We start from the raw sequence: 15,781 nt of genomic DNA, 5'->3' as shown, positions 1-15,781 counted from the left end.
TAACCTTTTTTAGTGCAAGTGTCCATTTTTCTGAAGGCAGCTTACATAAACGGCATATATACAATATAATCATACAGGTGTGTTACTTTAAATTTCTTAAATGTCAGCATTACAGACATATGCATTGCACATATATATGCTATTGCCTGTGAGCGAGATATAAAAATGCACAAGTCCTGTGTCGAGGGTGGGATCATCAAGGTCAGGGCTGTTACTGCGAGCCAGGCATTGGATTCTGGGATGCCGCCGAGCGCCATGACATGAAAAAGTGCCCAAGGGGAGATGACTGCAAGTATTTCCAAGGAGCAGCCTTTCTTGTTTCAAGCCAAGCTTTATCTCTCTTTGCCTTTAAAAAATAAAAATCAGCAATCATTTCAATCCAGCATTTCGGAGATATCTCTCTTCTGTTTTTTAGTTCTGGCAATTGATTAATTACTTAATCCTGATCAAACAAAGCATAACCACCATGGTCTTTATTTCCAATGGTAGCTTTCACATGTAATGCAACACTGATTTCCTGAAGTTACTCTCACTGTTCTGAATTACACACTGGAAATCATCTCTTATCTCTCTCTACTTTCTGAAACTGTGTTGAGCTGTTCTGCACCTTTGTTAGTTTTCTTGATGTAGTACACAATGTCTATGTTTAATGTTTTTTTCTAGTAACCTTTAGCGGGTTTTTTTTTGGTAAGTAGAATCGCATCTTAGTTTTTATGTTTATATACTCCTCTTCTCTTTGCTCTTGGGTGTTCTTTTAGTTTATGTACAATTTGAAAACGTACTGTGAGTTATACGAGACGCAACATAGATGTTTCTTAAGAGAAGAAAGTAATGGTTTATTCCCAATAGACATTCTAGAAATATTGCAGAGATTTATTTTGTTTAGAATGTATATTTCTTGTCCTCTTTGATGTTATCGTTTTTGCTGATGAGGGTTAAATACTCCACCAGCTCGACATTTGTAGTTTATGGCTGCACATAACTTTGGTTAATGAAATACAAGAGCAACAACAAATAAATCACACATTTTGCAATTTGGTTCCTAGCATCATGGGTCATGTCAGTGTGCTTGATGCCTCAGGACGTTTGGGGGCGCTGTTCCGGGCATTGCTGTGAATATTGATAGGCACCTATCTAGAGGATATCATGCAAAAATCTATAGCATGTGGCACTGTATTAGGATACATTAATTTCAGTTTTTTCATGCCTGATGTCTTAAATACAAGTGCTCTGTGTGACAAATTGGGTACAAAACTCTAAAAAGGCGCATGGGTGAACATCATTTTAGTAGAGTGTGGGTCTATGCTTCCACAACCATCATTATCTATGGTCAAATACCACGATGATAAATTCGTAAATTTACGAACTATGGGCCTATTTTAGATCTCTTCACATGGGTTACTCCGTCACAACGCAACAGTGACGGATAGCCCTTCCATCGAAATATAAATACCCTAATTTCTTATGGGATATATTTTTCGGTGGATAGGACATCCCAAAGTATTTTCAATGGACATACTAGAAATATATTTGAGCTTTTTTATTTAGAAAGTATGAATAATGTCTTGTTTGATATTATCTCTATAACTGATCGGGCTATATACTCCACAAGCTCGACGTTTGTAGTTTATATCTGTAGTTAATTCAATGCAGCAGCAACAACACAAAAGAGGCACTTAGTGCAATTTGGTTCCTACATCATGGGTCATGTCACATTTCAATTTCAAAACACTTTATTCGGTTTTAAGTATTAAAACCATAAAAAGATACATAGTTAAAACATATTAAAACAGTTCAACAAGAGTAGACCAAGCATGAAGATCCTCCCGACAAGACTCAGCATAATCTATACAAATTAATAAACTGTACAGGATTCTACACGGTACACACAACAGATACATTATTTTTTTTAAAACAAATGCTTCATACATGATCAATTCAATCGGGCAGACTATTTCTAATCTTAACAACGGCTTTTAAAAATCCTATCACAGATAAAATACATTCAGGGTGAAGCAGCTGTAGATAAAGGAGAGCTGGGCGGACTTGGGAGAATTTCAATTTTTTTAAAAAAGGAAATAAAAAATATCGACGTGGTCCCACATAAAAATTACAGAAAAACATGAAGTGAAGCAGATCCAGCAGAGACTTGTAGTCGCAGTCGCGGCCGCAGGGTGCTAACACTTGGCCTCTGTGGCTACCTTTTGGTACTGCTAATAACAAATGTAAAAAGTCTAACTGGAATCTTGTCAATAGAAAACGTTCCTGAGTAGAGATGGGGTACGTAAGATAGGGCTCAATGCCCGTAACAATTTTTAACAGTAAATGACTGCGGACACTCTGTTTGCCTAATTCTTGGTCTTCTCTTCTCATAGACCTTACTAGAAGAAAATAATTATTTGTAAAGGCAACATCTTGTTTAGTGATCCGGTCAGGTTTGTAAAAAAGATCCGGCCGCCCCAGCTCCTCACAACAATTTTTTATGTACCTTACCCACGGGATGCGTAATCTATGATCTAGACTCATTATTTCAGAAAGAATCGGATGGGTAAGAACTAACTCCTTATTTAACCAGCAGTTTAGCCAAAAAAGTATGGGACGTAGAGCCAATATATCACTTAAAACTTGCAATCCCAGTTCCTCATGTACTACCACATTTGAAGTGCTGTTAGGCACCCCTAATAAACTTTTAAAAAAAGAATTCTCCACTATTTGCAGTGCACCCAAAGCGACATAACCCCAAATTTTGCTGCTGTAGCTGGCTATCGCTACACTTTTGGCCTGATACAGTTTCAACAATGCCGCCACTGGCCGCTTGCCCATTTTAGAGGCAAAATTAAATATGGCAGTATTCGCCTGGTAACCTCCCCCCTTTATCTCTGGAAGAGAGGACCCCATTTGAGGGTGTCGTCAAACAACACCCCCAGATAACAAAAAGATCGAGTTATTGGGACCTTTGCATTACCTGCTCTAAAAAGGTACAGGGTCTTGGAACGGGTGCCGACCTGCATAATAAAAGATTTAGCATTTTTGATGTTCAGGTCCTGCTCTGACATGAAACACTGAAAAGCCTCTAATAGACTCTGTAAACCCCTAGCTGTTCTTGCAATAAGAACAGCGTAATCGGCGTAAAGTAAAATGGGCAGACCCCGTTTCCCTACGCGGGGGAAACCGGTGTTCACAAGATATTTCTCCAAGTCATTAATATACAGATTAAAGAGAAAGGGGACAAGGATGCATCCCTGGCGCACCCCTCTCTTGATGTTAAATTGGCTGGATACCTGGTGGTCCTGGGCATATCTGATATTCACCATAGTATTACAGTGTAGATCTTCCAAAAAGTTAACCAGGTTATCCTCTACCCCCATGGCCCTCCACAGATTCCCCCGGTTAACACAGTCGAAGGCTGAGGAGAGGTCCATGAAGGCCATGTAGATTGTACCTTGGCGCGCCATCGTGTACTTTCCTGTAATAAGATAAAGGTTTAAACACTGGGGTGGAGTGGAGTGACCAGGGCGGATGCCACACTGTATATCTGCAATGATCTTATTTTTTTTAGCCCACACTGAGAGTCTTTCCAAAATTACCCTACCTACCACTTTCACCACAGAATCCAGAACAGAGATCGGTCTGTAGCATGTAGTGCAGTTACGATCTCCCTTCTTAAAAACTGGGACGATCGTAGAAACTCCCCAGGATTCTGGGCACCCGGACCTGGCCGCGGCATTAATTACTGCTTGCAGAACCGGGCCCCACAGGCTGAGATTAGATTTGTATAGGTCCGGGGGAATGCCATCCGGCTCGAGTGCTTTGTTGCATGTAAGACCTGTGATACCCTTTTCCACCTCGGCTAGCTCAAATATTAGTGGCACGTTACCAATACCTGTGGGCTGAGACAGGTCCATGTCCTGTGAGGCACTAAAAATATCCTTAAAATGGGAAACCCATTGATCTTCCATTAAGTTAGTTGTTACATCGCCGCCCCGAGAGTTCTCAAACAATGGCTGATTAAATATACCCCAGAATTTAGAGCTGTTCCCCAGGGTACTTGCCTCCTACAGGTCCCTCCACACCCTGGCTTTAATTTCACTTTTGCGAGCAGCCAGAGCTTTTTTATACTCGTGGCGGCAAACATCAATTAAGTCTTTGTTTCTCGGGCCATTTTTAAGGCTTCCTTTAATTTCCTACCTGTCTTAGAACAATTTGAATCAAACCATCTTGGGACTGTCAGTTTAGGGTTAGTAACCGGGGCACTCAAAATGTCTCCTATCTTGAAGATAATGGAGGCAAACGAATTAAGGATAACATTTGGTTCAATACCTGGTGTCACACAAGAAGTTAGTTCTACAGAGCATGACTCCTGCACCTTGCTTTGGAATATATCTGGAGTAACCTGGCGCCATCTCAGGCGACGGCGCCCGTCCGTCAAACTTACTTGAGCTGGCACGGGCACCCTCGTCGTTTGTATGGCAAATGGCCTACCACCAATTGACACACACACGGGGTTGTGGTCGCTGAAAGCGCTCTCAATTATTTCATACTCCTGAAATCGATCAAGGATACCAGAGGAGATCAAAATATAATCCACAAATGAGCCACACCTTCCTTCTTTAAAAGAGGGAATAATTTGCGTGCTCAAAGGGGACACAAGAGAAATAGATGGAACCAAATCAAAGTCATCTTATAGGTTATTTAGCTCAGCCCCCTGGTATGTATGTTCAAAATGAAAGCCCCTCATTCTTGCACATCCCAATTCTGATGTAGCAGTTGTTAAAGGGTTACCACAAGGGTGGACATTAAAATCTCCCATAACCATTAATTTCTGTAATGACAAGACTCTAGCTTCCCTCAAAGTAAAACCCAACAGGGCAATCAAGCTTCTATATTGGGTTGTATCTGGGGAGTTATAAAAATGAACAATTCCAAGGCTTTCAGTTCCCTTCCCCAAAACAATTACTTGGGTATTTGTCCCGGATGATTGAATGAAATGAATCCTGCTAGACACTGCTACAGAGATGAAGATAGCCAATCCACCCTTGGCTCTACCACTCCAAGATGGGGATGCAGGGACGTAAAATACCTTATAGCCCTCCAAGGATAAATCACTGGCCACCAACCAAGTTTTGTGAAGACAAATCACAGTGAATTGTCTAACAAATGAAGGAATAGGGGGTCCCTAACTTTACTAGACAAACCAGCAACGTTCCACTATAGAATGTTGTAAATACCATTATGTGGGGGTAACATATTAACAGGGGCCAGCGATATGGTCTCAGTATAATTTCCAGTTGGCCAGACTGGGCCCCACCTGTCAGCATGGTAGTTTTTTCGAGGGGTACAGGGGAAACCCAGTGCTGTAAACTATTTCCCTCACCCTCCATGATGGCAGGAAGTCAATCACAGTCGTCCAATCTGGATGAGGCTGTGAATCTATTTGAAAGTTCCAGCCCTGTGATATTCGGGTACAATTGACCCCTTGTAGGATGTAAAATGTCCCCTCTCCCGTTGGATGATAAACTATGTAATCTATGAGCCCGACCCCCATTAACTATAGCCCGGTCTGGGGGATCTTTATAGAAATAACCAAGGGGAAGCACTCGAATTGCTGAGTCAACAAGGGGTACTTCCGAGTAGGTATCCCTAATGATGCATTCAACAACAGATGGGCTGTTAAAATTTACAATGCAATCGCCCACTCCCTGTTTCCTAGACTGCCATATCCAATCTACTCAGCGGGCCATGATTATATTTTGTTCTATAATGGGTGTCATGGAAGTATTATTGGATAACCAGTGAGTTGCCTTGTTTTTTAGCTGCATAAAGTTCTCTCTAGAACCCGCAGGTAGGGGTGGCACATTACACAAGACTATCACCAAGGGGGTCGATTGGGGGAGTAGGTGAATAACTTCATGATTGCCGAGTCTTTACTGGGCTTTTGCCCAGTGCAGGTTGATCCCGCTTTGCCTGAGTTAGATCGGGCTGTTTACTGACCGGGAGCATGAGCATCTGTAACATAATTTGGCCCCTACTTGTTTGTAACTACTCTTAATGGGCCATTAGAAGTCATAACCCTGCTGGCTGTACTATCAAGTTGATCTCTATTTATAGGGCAAAATTGGTTCACAGGTCCCTTCGTGTGTGGAAGTCTGAGATGTACTGGGTCACTTGAAGGAACAATGGGTGGTTTACCCTGTTCCAGTAATAGTTTCTCCATAACTATCAACTTTTCCCATACTGGGGCCAGCTTCTCATCCATTAAACTGCCCAAGGCTTTAATTAAGGTATCCTGAAGTTGCTGCAATGCGCTATTCCCCACTAAGAGAGATGATTGGGGGTTCTACAAACCAGGTTGGGAAGGTATGTTTAGTTTGGCCTTTTTGCAGGACCCCCAGTGAGCTTTGATTTCCTTTTCACCAACCTGTTATATTACTTGTTGTATTACTTAGATCTCTGCACTCCTTGGGTCTGTCCTTACAGCCTATAGTTTCTGATGATATATCAGGGGATCGCCGGGCTGCAGGACCCACCATCGGTAACACATTGCTTGCACTGGATACGATGGTTACAACTGGGGAAAGCACAAGGGGATTTATTTCCGGGAAGGATATGTCTTGAGAATTCTCAGACTCCGACCCAGCACAAAGTAACTGGGACCCAGTCAAAACCTCTATAGCGGTCTCCTTTATTTTGTTTATCTCACCAGGTAGAAGAGGGACACTCGTGGAGGATGATCTAGATAACCGTATGTTAACCAGTTCTATTTTTTTATCAAGCGCAGAGGCCGCTCTTAACAGATATGCATCCATCATGGAAACATTCGCACTTGTTACACATTTAAGGCTATCCTCCTTCTGTGCAATCTTCCACCTCCCCATATCGTACTCCCTAACCTTAACAAGCCAATATGTTAAAGAAAGAAGGAGCACAAGAACTTTCGCCCTAAGCTAGCTATTTTCTTATCATACCACTAATTCACCTTGTAGACACAACCGTTTAAATGCAAATTAAGTACCTAAAAACAAATAAATAGAGAAATGAGTCTCGGTGGAATAATGACATGCAAAGAGGGTGGGCCTCTTCTGGCCCCAGACGGCCCGTCCTTGTCCCCGGCTTCTCCCGGCGCACTGCCGCGCAGCGGATGTGATCAGGTCTTTCATACGGCGGTGGGCGGTGCTCAGCCCCAGCACAGGTGATAGCAGATTGTATGTCTCCTTTGAGTCCTTTACAGCACCTCGGGCGTAACTCCCCCAACACGGAACAGGCGAAGGGTGGACTTCAAGCTTCTCTTTCCTCTGCTTTCGTTTCGTTTATTTGTTCCCCTGTGTAATGGATCCAATAATCAGAAAAACACTTTTGCTGCAAATGTCGTCTTTCTCTGATGTTTTTCTATTCCAAAGTACAGCCTAATCCACGGAGCGGAGAGGTGCAGTAGGGGCGAGTCTGAACACTATGCTGCCCTAGGGGGTCCAGTAGTCCGATCGCGCAATAATCAGGCCACACTGTTGTTAAGCGTAAAAGCACATTTATTAGGACCAGGCTGCACAACATAAACCACAACAATAATCAACATCAACTACATCTCCCCCAACGCCAAATCTCCATCATCATACTCTCCTTTCATTCCACCCTCCGTTCTTCAACCTTACCTCCAATCTCTCTTCTCTTCGTGGCACTACTCTCATGCCACCAGTCGCCCCTCCCATCATTCACTCCTCCGCCCCACGAGAGGTGGGTGTGCCCGCTAGTGACTCCCCCACCCCTCTCAAATACCGCCAACCCGGGAACACCCTTAAGGGCAGTTACCTGCCCCCCCAGGCGCTCCTGTGCATCTTTCGACTCCCCCTCACACATCCCTACGGCACCAGATCGCTTCATTCCACAACTCTCCTGGGGATGAATTCAGTCCAAGCAATGCAGGCCCCAGATGACGTTAGCCTCATGACCTTCAGGTCCCTCTGCATCAGCTGCAAGAGCGCCAAACCCAACAGCTGAATCAAGTCATTTTCCCCCAAGTGGATGATCAACAATTCCGGGCATCCCCTCTGTGGGACCATCTTTGCGAGCCAGGGCAAAAGTGCCCCGCATCGCATCCCCCCTTTTCCTCACCAGTGCACCTCATGATGGAGTCCATTGAGTCCCAGGCTACGGCCGTACACCTGCTGCTCCGCATATTTCGATGCCCAGTGCACAAAGGAGTGCCCCACAATCCATGTGACCGTTTTGGTCCCTGGTCCGCCCACGCAACCTACGAAAGAAAAAGGTATTAATACACATCCTGGTAATATTGTCATCAACATCCTACCATCCTACTCTTAGGCCCCCATCTATTTCCTGACATATCTCTCACAACATCATGACCGCCATCTACCAATCCGACGAATACGATCCCAGGACCACCCCAAACGTGCCACCACAGTGGCTGCCCCTATTCTAAAAGAATGAGTCTCAAACCCTACTAGATTCAGCCCCAAACTGCTCACTGCCTTGCGCCAAACCGCCAACAGCTGCACCGCCGTGACCCTGGCCCCAGACTCATGGCAAAATATCTCACCGCCCGACAACTGTTCCTGGTCCTCAAACGACCTCCACTCATTTACCGGACCCACACCGTCCCATCCGCTCTCACACAGCCATTTGCCTCTTTCCAACTAGTCCGTCTTACACTGGCTCAGCCAGATACCCAAGCGTCCCGCCTACACACGTACTTCTTCAAAACGCCTGCCACCACAGGACCTCGTTCCCAACAACTCCAAGACTATAAAAGCCCCAAAAAACATCCACACCATGCACAATCTGAAAAGACGAACCTCAAACCCATATTAGCAACATAACGGTAACGAGTCAACAATATGAACCAACAACTCAAATGTCTCCGCCTCTCTCAACACCCCTTCCCCCCTGTTCTCTCTGCCCCAACCCCGGAGCATCCTCCCAATGACTACATCTTTTGTGGGGTCAAACCCAAAAAACAAACAGGTGCAGAAGGACAATCCCGCCAGTTTTCCTGAGATCGTTGCAGCCGACAAACCTCTGTCAATACAGTGCAGAACAAATTGCAAAACTCACTTCTCAATCACCGAACGAACCCCCCCAGCTACTTCCAGGTGCCCTTCCATAAAAAAGAAAAACTCATCCCATGCCAGCCAGTACATCCGTCTTGTTGATTCTGCCACCGAGCTCTCCACCAGTCCTAACACTCTCACTCCCCCAAGGCCGAAACGCCAGCCGGCAGTCTGGTCTTGTGCTGGTGCGCTCCAGGCGCCAACCTCTGGAAACGCTGCCACTGTGAACGAGACAAAGCCTCCGCAATGTCGTTATTTGCCCCAGGGACATGCTTGGCTCGGAAAATCACATTCAGCTTCAAACAACGCAGCATAAACACCCTCAACAGCCGCAACACTCTCAAGTCTCTGGCCCTCTATCGGTTGACCAACTCGACCACCGTCATGTTGTCCACATGAAACAACCCCGACCTGTTCTGAAATTCCGCTCCCCACACATCCAGCGCCATCAACACAGGAAAAAACTCCAAGAAAGCAATGCTCCGCCCTTGCTGCAACCAGTGTGCCGGCCATCCCAGAAAAGGCCAAAACCTGCCGCCCCGCTGCGTCTAAGAAGATCTGAATCTGCCACACACCGTCCGCTCCTCCACAAAATCCAAAGACACCCCATTGAAGTCAGACAGAAAAGTCCACCAAGTCCGAAAGTCAACCCGCACCCCATGGAGATCCGGACCCTGTGATGTGGCAACACCGCACCCGACATGGCCATGCCGAGCCTCCTGCAAAATGTCCTCCCTGCTCGCACTACGCGGCACGCAAAGTTCAAGAACCATAACAGTTGTTGCACAGCGCGCAGTGCAATCCTCCTCTCTCCAATAGCCCACAGCAGACATGCCTGGATCTCAGAGACCTTCTCCCGTGGAAGGCAAGCCCTCTACAAATCAGAGTCCAGCTCGATCCCCAAGAATATCAGGCAAGAGTTAGGCCCAGCAGTCTTCTTGGGCGCCAAGGGACCCTGAAGCTCTGCGCCATGTCCTGGAAATGTGACAGGGCCCTGCCACAATCCCCTGACTGCTCTCTTCCAACGAAAAGGAAATCATCCAAGTAGTGTGTCACAGCCTAGTGTCCGCTAATCTGACTAAAAGCCCACTGCAGAAATGTGCTGAAGACTTCAAAAAGCGCACAGGAAATGGCACACCCCATGGGCAAGACCTTGTCCACGTAGATGGCCCCTGCAAACTGCATACCCAACAAAGGAAAATCCGCCGGATGAATCGGCAGTAAGCGGAAGGCTGATTTGATATCACATTTAGCCATGTCCGCCCCCCGCCCGCTCATTCGCACTAAGCGAATAGCATCATCCACTGACGCATAAAGGACCCGGGAGTCTACTTACGCTATGAAATCGTTAACGGACTGGCCCTGTGGCCAGGACAAGTGATGTATCATCCTAAACTCCCCTTCCTCCTTCTTAGGCACCACACCCAATGGAGAAACAATCAAATGCTCCAAGGGCCAGTCCACAAAGGGGCCGGCAACTCTGCCCTCCACCTCTTTTTGCAGTTTAGTCGCCACCACCTCCGGCAATTCCTTCGCTGACTTAAGGTTGTCTGCCCATCTATGCACCCTTGGTCCTTGGTAGCCCACTCTAAAACCTTCTGTGAATCCCCACTGCAACTTCAACGCAGCCTTCCTGTCAGGGTAAAACGCAAGCCAGTGAGCCATCGCCTCCACCTTAACCGGAGTAGGCGCCCTACGCACCAGGCTCTCCCCTACCTTTCGCATTGGAGTTTCGCCACTGCTCCGAAGGCGTGGCCAGGGTGAGACATTGCATGACCGTGTGACGCCGGCCGCACTTGGAGCACTCATGTTTAAACTTACAAGGGTATCGCGAGCAATATCCCTTGTTGTAACTCCAGCAGGCAGCAGTTGTGTTGGTGCCTGTTTTGGCCCCTGGGGCCGTGTGTCCTGCCTGGGGAACCAGCCCTTCCGCCCCAGGTTGGGTGGGCCGCGCTGGAAAGGACCGATAAGGCAGCGGTAGACAACTAACAGTGTGAGAGGAGGCGGACGAATGCGTCGACGCCATCCACTGCATCCAAAGTTCCTGATCGATCTTCTCCCACGGCTTATCAGGATTCACACTAAAGCACGCCCTAAATTCTTCGTCATAGCTCAGCCATGCGAAACCTCCAAACTGTAACTCCCCCTTCCTGATAATGTCCATGTACTTGAACAAGGGGATAGCCCTATCCAGGTGCTCATCGCAGCAGATATAAAAAATGCTGACGTCCAATTTTCCATATTGACAGGGACCCGAGGCCTCCTGGTCAACTCCCACTCCTCTTCCTTGGAGCCCTCCTTGGCCTGCACCCCCCTGTGTAGCAGCTTGAAAACATCGACATACTTGTGTTTCCAAATCCTACTCTTAATCTTCTCAGATACATGAGACCCTAAAGGCATGGCCAAGCCCATATATGGTAGCTTCTTCTGGTGTTTGTCCCCCCCTTTCTTCTCCTTGTCCTTCTTTCCCTCCGTCCGGTCCTCTGATCCCAGCTTGTCCGTCTGTACCCCTGCCGTCACCACCTGCTTACCTGTCATCGCAAGCGTCCCCACCGTAGCCCCTTTCGTCCCTTTGTCTCGCACAGACCCCTCTCCTACTCCCACTGGCCTGCACGCCTTCTTTCTGCCCCCTTTCTGGCCCCCTTCATAATCAGTCCACTAGGCACCCTCACCTGTCAATGTAGTTTGTGACGGTCCCGGCCGACCTTCCGTGCTGCTGGTCTTCACCACCGACCATCTCGCCTTCCTGGTCTTCTTCTAAGGGTCCTGCAAGACACCAAGTCCACTGTTGCCCTGCCCCCTATCAGCCGTCCTGTCCACGTCATCTCTCACTTCACCTTCCTCCAGCTCCTCACTCTCCGCACCATAGTCCAATTCCACGTTCCACTCCTCCACAGGCTTCCATTCCACCTCACGCACTGCCCGTTTCACTCCCTTCTGTACTGGCACACCACTCCCCGACCCAATATCCGCACCGGACGCCGAAGCCGGTCCCGCGCCAGAGGGAGAGCCGTCACCAACTCCCCTACTGCTTCAAGGCGGCGTCCAGGAGCCGTCTTGCGCTCTGCCGAGCCTCCCACCCTTTTGCTGACCTCCGCCAGCTGTGATCCCCCCGGACCCCCCGGGCCGCTCCAACCCAGGTGGGCTCTGGCATTGCTGGGCCTCACCGCCATCTTGGCTGCCCTTAACTGCCCCTGCCTATCACCCACACCCCCCCTCAGAACCCCCCCGGGCCCCCTCCCTCTTCTCAGCCTCCTCCTGCTCCGCTTAAAACTCCTCCTCTGACGTAGGGGTACGTGGGCCCTCTAATTCACCCCTCCAGGCAGCACCCGCCCGCATGTCCTCCAGTTCACCCCACCTGGCATCCGCCTCCTGAACCAGCTACCTCTGTTCCCTAATCTTAGTCTCCACATCCATGGCCTCCCATCTGCCCAGCAGTGGAGGGCAGTAGCCCCTGGGCCCCAACCCCTGCATGCTTCTCTAGGGAACAACCCCCCCAGTGCCCCCAGCCCCCTAGGCCAGGCCCCAGTGCCACTTGCCCAGCGGGCATGCCCCTTGCTCCCCGCACTACCGGGGTGCTGGACCTGGGACTCACAGACAGGTCCAGGGGCCCACACTCTGCTGGCCCCCTCAACATCTTGCATGCTGCCTCCTCTCCCTCACTGCCCTCTTCCTGCTCCAGATCCACAGCCCCGGGCCCCAATTGCACCGGGCCCCCAAGTCCTCCAAACCACACTCCCCCCACAGGCAGCTCAGCTACTAGGCTCTCCTCATAACCCGGGGGCCCACCACACAAACCAGGAAAGAAACCGGGCCCCAAGGGGGCACCCCGTGCCCCCCAGGGGGGCCATGCCATGCCTCCTCATCCTCCGCCTGCCTCACTACCAGGCCCCCGCTCCCTTCTGCCTTTGAACGCGGAGGCTGGCTCTTACGCTGGCCTCCGCGCTGTGCACCACGTCCACTCGAGCCCCGCTCCCGGCCCGACACCAGCCTGCCAGCCGGAGCAGAGTCCTCCTGGCAGGCAATAACGGCAGCCGACACCCCCGCAGCAGCCGCCCGCGGGGGACACTCCAGGCCCACCCATGCCTGCTCTAATACCCCCGGCCTGAGCAGATCAGCCCTCCTGGTCCTCCCCAACACTCGAAGCGCCTCCCGCACTGCCTCCGCCTCCCCGGACATTCTCTTACCGGCAATTCCCAACGCCGCCACGAGCCCCAAGCCACCGACCAGATGGCCACCATTCGCCAGAAATGCCTCCGACCACACGTCGCCGCAACTTCAAACAAGCCTCAGAAAACTCCCACAAATAAACTCGCTACCACAAAGAAACTCGCTAACCCCCACCTAGCAATGCCAGAATGCAGGAAGAGGAAGTCCTTCCTCCCCCTGCATTCTTATACCCACCCCCCAACCACGCCCCCTACCCCAGCCTGGCCCTTCCACACGCGAAAGACCCCGGGGGAAGACTAGACTGCGTCTTCGCTTCCCCTGGGGCCCTCCATAGTCTGTTGAGTCGGTTGAGGTTGGAGACCTTAGAACATTTCCTAAGTTCCGGTGGGCTCCCCTATCACCTCAGTTGTCCCCGGGCCCACCGGCCACACCCGCAGGCCGCACCCAGTCTTAGACTACCGAGCCACTTCCGCAGGGCAAAACTGCAAAACTGCTCTCTGTTCGCTCTCTGTTTAGCTCTGTTTGCTCACCATTTCTCCACTTTCTGCCTCCTGTCTTCTGCCTCCCGCTCAAACCGCTGCTGGGGCAGCCGAGGCTCAGCTGGTCTCGGTCTTGGAAACCTAAATTGAGCACTGTTAGAATGAAATTAAGATATGGGGCCATATCACTTAAAGTGGTTGCTATAAATGCTAACTTAAGACACGGACTCTCTACAACAGTTGGGCCTGACAGTTGTTTAAAGTAGTTGAAGAGTTGTAGCAGAGCTATTGATCGCCAAAGAGAGTGGTGCATGATTGCTTGTCCAAGAACTTTCAATGCATTTGTTCTATTTACCTGGAAATGTGTCAGGCTGTGTTGCCATATAAAAAGTAAATAACAGAACATAATACCACAGCGTCATAGCACACAATTGAAACATAACAGGACACAACAAAATAGACAAAAAAAATAATACAACACAAGCAGGAAAAAAAGTACAACCGAACAACAGTACCGGGTACATGAAGCAGGATCAGTCAAAATGTTCTCCGATCTAAGCTATGGTTTCTTTGGCTCACTGGTGTCTTAAATATTTAAAGAACTTGAGCAACATGAAAAAGGTTTACATGATCATGACTTCCTTGACTAGGCCCTTCATTAAACGTTAACTGTCTTCCATTTGCATACTTAAGTGTTGGGTTTAACAAACTGGAACGGAAGTTCTATATTACTCAGACGTAATATAGCATTGTAAGGTACTTCGAGGGTAGGTACTTCGAGGGTGTGCTTTATTTTAGGAGTCATGCCATTTTGTTGCACAATAATTGTTATTTGTATTTTGTTTATGTAGACAAAAAAGGAATGTTGATTTTTTTTTGCTGTGCTTCACTCACCACTGAAACAATCGAGGCAAAAAATAGCACATTTTCATATGAGTACACATCAGAATCCAATGCAAATTCACACTATCCATGCAGGTTTTATAGTCCAGGGCCTCAGTGTCTCTTTTCAACCTGGGGTCTGCAATCAGTCATTGCAATTGCATGAGCTATTGGATTAGGGCTCCCACATCTGTTTAAGGAGTGGGCAGTGTTTCAAATCAATATAAGCTATGTATATGCTGTAGGAAGTGGACAGGAATCTCATATTATTCATTCTGCTGAATCCATGCCCAGAATCTATTTTCTGTTGTTAAACACAGCTTTTGAAGCTGCTCATCCAAAATATTATGTGCACTTCGTGGATGTTTTCTGTGGATGAATAATTCATCACTTGTTACTAGATGTTGATTTTGTTTACTTCAGATTGCCATCTTTCCCCTGATGCTTCTGAGACATAGTGGAAAGCTGGAAAAAGAACTAAAGAAATATATTCGGGAGCCAGGGCTAAACTCCTTATAATGTTTCTGCAGGCTGCTTAGGCTTCCATAATTTGTATAGATTTCGCTACAAAACTCTCATCTATATGCAGCAGTGTTGTTCTGGACCATCCAGCACAAATATCCCACACCATTTTAACATCAATAAAAGAGTGCACATGATCTTGTATTCTCCTCTGTTCTTCGTATGTTGATCACTTCCACCCATTTCCAAATAAGTGCATTTATGTCAAATCCATAAATAACTGTTTCTATTTTTAAGAAGGTTATATTTAGTCAAACAAAGAAGTAGTGGAAGATACAATGGGGCCTATTTAAATTTTACACAGCACTACGTTTAGTAGTATTACAACAGTAATACTGACATACTAAAAATACTTTTGACAAACCTATCTGCAGAGGTCTCTGCCTCTGCTTCTCCTATCTTTTTACCACAGAAATCTCCACGCCAAATGTGTATGCATTTGCGTGTTCTCCTCAAACAGGACAAAGATTCCGGCACACTTAAGCATGTGTTTTTGTTGTAAAAGTTAGAGAAAAAGGTGGTGTAACTGGAAAATAAAGATCACATACCTCTAAATCATAGGCGATTAGGGAGGAGTATGGTGGGATAAAGTAGGGGGGAAGGTTAAGAAGAGGAAAAACGCAAAAGTGCAGACCAGTGCAATACAAAACTGCACTTCGAATATTG

Source organism: Lissotriton vulgaris, chromosome 10, assembly GCF_964263255.1.
Source record: "Lissotriton vulgaris chromosome 10, aLisVul1.2, whole genome shotgun sequence".
NCBI lineage: Eukaryota > Metazoa > Chordata > Amphibia > Caudata > Salamandridae > Lissotriton > Lissotriton vulgaris.
The sequence above is the reverse complement of the archived record's forward strand: the minus strand, read 5'-3'. Positions refer to the sequence as shown.